This window comes from Hibiscus syriacus, unplaced genomic scaffold (genome assembly GCF_006381635.1).
Source record: "Hibiscus syriacus cultivar Baekdansim isolate YM2019G1 unplaced genomic scaffold, ASM638163v2 tig00110819_pilon, whole genome shotgun sequence".
NCBI classification, from domain to species: Eukaryota; Viridiplantae; Streptophyta; class Magnoliopsida; order Malvales; family Malvaceae; genus Hibiscus; species Hibiscus syriacus.
The window spans coordinates 364826-368631 of NW_024062875.1; the positions used below are offsets into that span (position 1 = coordinate 364826).

General features: G+C 34.4%; 1 pseudogene; it reads right to left on the bottom strand.

Moving 5' to 3' along the window:
• Window positions 1–1107: 1107 nt before the first annotated feature.
• On the bottom strand, window positions 1108–3298 carry LOC120142146 (annotated as a pseudogene).
• Window positions 3299–3806: the final 508 nt, after the last annotated feature.

Consider the following 3806-nt stretch of genomic DNA (forward strand, 5'->3'; position numbering starts at 1 on the left):
AAAATATTATTTGGATGTATGTCTGATTTGAGTACTTTTTTACATTTTTCGAGTTTTTTTTTTATATTTATAACATTGTACCCTTGTAATCATGTTTGAATATGTATTTGATGGAAAAAAATGAAAGAGTCCAAACACTTACACTGGTTGATTTACCACTTGCATTATTAACACATTCAAACTCGCATTAAATTTTGTAATTGAATGATTGGGGTTAAATCATTCACATGCACCTTGTTGCCATTATTATAATTAATCCGATTTAGTTTGTGTTGATTGTAAATTGATACTACTAATTAAAAAAAAAAAGATGTCGACAGGTGTCATTACACCATAAAAAGAAGGTATAATGTGAAAAATGCTCTAAACAAAATAAAGATCAAGATAATTATTTAATTAAATATTAAGGTGTATTGAAACGTTAAAATTAAAATACTCTAAAAATAAAATAATTATTTAATTAAATATTAAAATTATTTTTTATGTCATACCTAAAAAAATATCATCTTTCTCTAGAAATATTTTAGAGTACCTAAAATTGTATAAATTAGGAAATAGTTTAGATATTGCTTTGTTTTTTTTTTCATATTAAACCATTGTATTAAAAATAAATAAATACAAGATAATAATTAACATATTTGTTGTTTTATCTTTTCTTTTCCTTTCCTTTTTAAAAAAGTAAAATAAAGTTGATAGTGATCTCTTTATTTCCACGAATGTGACAAAATGATGAGTACACAAAAGATTATTTGGGAGCTTTTTAATGATGAGTAAAGTGTGTGTGTTTTTTTTCCTTCTCTAAGTAAGATCTCAACTTTTAACTTTTGGTACTACGATTGCAATGTGAAGTAGAATTTAATTAAATAAACATAGAAAAATAACGTGTAATTTAAACACTTATATAGTAAATATACTTTTCTTAATTTTGAATTTATTATATTAAAATTTTAAAATAAGTAAATATATATATATATATATATATATATATATATATATCAAAGTGGGAGACACGGTGCAGATTGAAAACAAAAATTACTAAAAGTTCTCAACAAAATAATTATAAATATAAAAATAATAAAAAGAAGAAGGTGAAAGCCAAAAACTCTACGTTGCATGGAGGGCCCGAACATTGCATTGTCTCTTTCCCTGCGGTCCCTTTCACCACGCAGTCGAGTTGTCCCATTGATCACAAGACTCCCGAGTTGACTCACTTCTGCTTCATTTTCCCTTCGTTAAGCCAGCATAGAGGCTGCAGCTCAATTAACCACCTTTGAACTAGCTCTCTTGTCCCACAAAGCTCTTTAAGTGTTGTCAATCAACTCCATGGCTGAACTGAACCCATTGAAGCAAACTCGGCAAGCTCTGGCTGGAAGAACAATCATCTCCTGGATTCATTTCCCACACCAAGAAAGTCCCTTGTTAAGCTTGGTTCGACTTCATTTGCATTTGTCTTCAGCTTTGAGCTCGAGTTTAAATCTCCTAATGTTGCTTGAGTTGAAGACAATGAACTCACTAACTTGTTGTGGTCACCATTAGGGCTCGAGATTGCTGAAGGGGATGAGATGATTAACCCAAATAGCCCACTGTTGCTTCTGGTAGATCCCATTTGAGCTGCTTTTTGCAGGAGAGCAGTGGCTGACATGTGAGTGTGGCTTTGTCGGAGACAGTTCTGAGTATTATTAGAATACAAAGACGTTATGGATTCCGACAAATCTCTCTTGTTCGGTTCTTCTTTCGGTCCTCGTTGTAATGGTGCTTGTGGATACTGCTGGCTGAGCCATTGTGTTTGTGGAAATGAACCAAAAATGCTCATTGGTGCAACCATTTCAGGTAAGCTTGTAGGTTTTCGTGCTAAGAAAACATTCGCATTGCATTGAATACCAATTGGCTTTTGCCTATTGGAATCCAGATAATCTAAACCAGAAGCAAACTCAGGCTTAAAGCCTGATAATTCATAGTTATTGGCCCCAATATTTGTCAAATCATTTCTAAATCTTGCCCTTTCCTCAGCTAATGCATCGCAGAAAGCTCTATGAGTGACGAAACTATCCTTCCTGCATGGACAAAAATGAACCAAACAAACCTTAAATTCTTATGTTAAATATGTTAGCAATTATATATATGGTTGATGGGATCGGGGATTTAAATAGCGGTTCGCGCCCGTAATAGCTCCTGTGATATAAAGGTAGCGGTGCCCTCCTAAAATGCTATTATTTGACCGCGACGCTTGCAATCATCGCAATAACACCCGCTATACCCGTGATATAGCAGTAGCGGTGCTCTCCGAAAAAAACGACCGTACCGCGATTGCGATTTGAATCCCTAGATGGGAACGAGTTTAATCAATCTTTGGCGGTTCACTTCTTTCGGTGGCAGCTGACATAAGGACCGCTGTTAGCCAATAGTTCTCTCCGAGAGAAAGGAAAGGAAAGATAGCATAGGGAAAAAGATCGTTCTTTGTTTGAGTGAGAGGAAGGAAAAAAGAGAAATCCTTCTTAATTGTGAGAGATATTTATAATGGCTCTGACTGATGGTATTATTATGATCACTCATAGGTTAACATACTAAATATAGGGTTCTATTTGGAGGTAGAGAGCCAGCAGTTTCTTGTAATTAAATGGGTTTATTTGGAGGTTTTGGGTGTGGAGAGCTAGCATTTTTTGAAAATTTTATTTGGAGGTGTTGATTGATGGAGAGCAAATTGTTCCGGTAAATAGGTGTTAGGAGGTATAACATATATATTACCTGGAAAAGAGGATTCCGCAATCACATCGACACTCTCGAGTGCCACAAATCTTGCTATGAGCTTTCCAATCAGACTGAACAGATGTAAACTTTCTTTCTAACTTCTTTGTTGGTTCTTTGCTTGAGCTTCCATGGCAGATTTTGTCCTCTCCTATGGAGTTGTAAGTTCTGGTCCCTTTGGAAACCCTTGTTGCAGATTTCACACAGGAATCTTTTGGTCGCCATTAGAGACTTTGGAGATAAAGCAATAACTTCAGCTTCAGGATCTGATCATTTCAACTTCAAAAACAAAATTAAAACCCCCCATCAGGAAGAAAACAGTTGTAAAAACAACATTAAATTTGATAATAGACTTGCCTGGTGTCCCCGGCAAATTTCGTCTCTCTTCTTCGTTGGATTAGCAGTAGGGTTAGGGTTTGGATTTGGTTCTTGAGTTAACTCTCTGAAACTCGAAGGAACCGAAACCGACATCATTTTGGCTGATTTGATGAACTGATCAACCACCGTAAAAGTGAAAATCTATACTGAAAATAGGCAAACAAGTGAAATAAAACCAAAACTCAACAACTGAAGCAACTCTTGAAAATTCAAAGTTTTGAAATTGGGGAAGAAAACTCCAAAAAGAAGGCAAGCTTATCATCCTACACCTTATCATCCTAATTCCTACACCGCTTCTCTTTCCAAGTCAGACATATACTTTACATGGACCACCTTTTTTCGGTATATAGAAATAATGCTTAAACTATCGCCAAATAGTCTAAGCGATAAGAGTGAATATTATTGTATGTAGAGTGTATGCATGTTATCAAAAAATAACACTTGAATGTTGCATATATGTGGGAGCATATAAAGAGAGGGGGCATAATGAGGTAAACCCTAGTTGCAATTTCAAAACTAGTCAAAGAGAAAAAAACAATGATGATGTTGAACAAATGGGGAAAAATGAATGTTCATCGTAATGTAAAAGGTTATTTGAATTAGATTTTTTTTAATTTTAAAATATGTAATTAAATATTCAAATTATTAATATCACATCAATTAAGGACTTTTTTTCTCGGCAG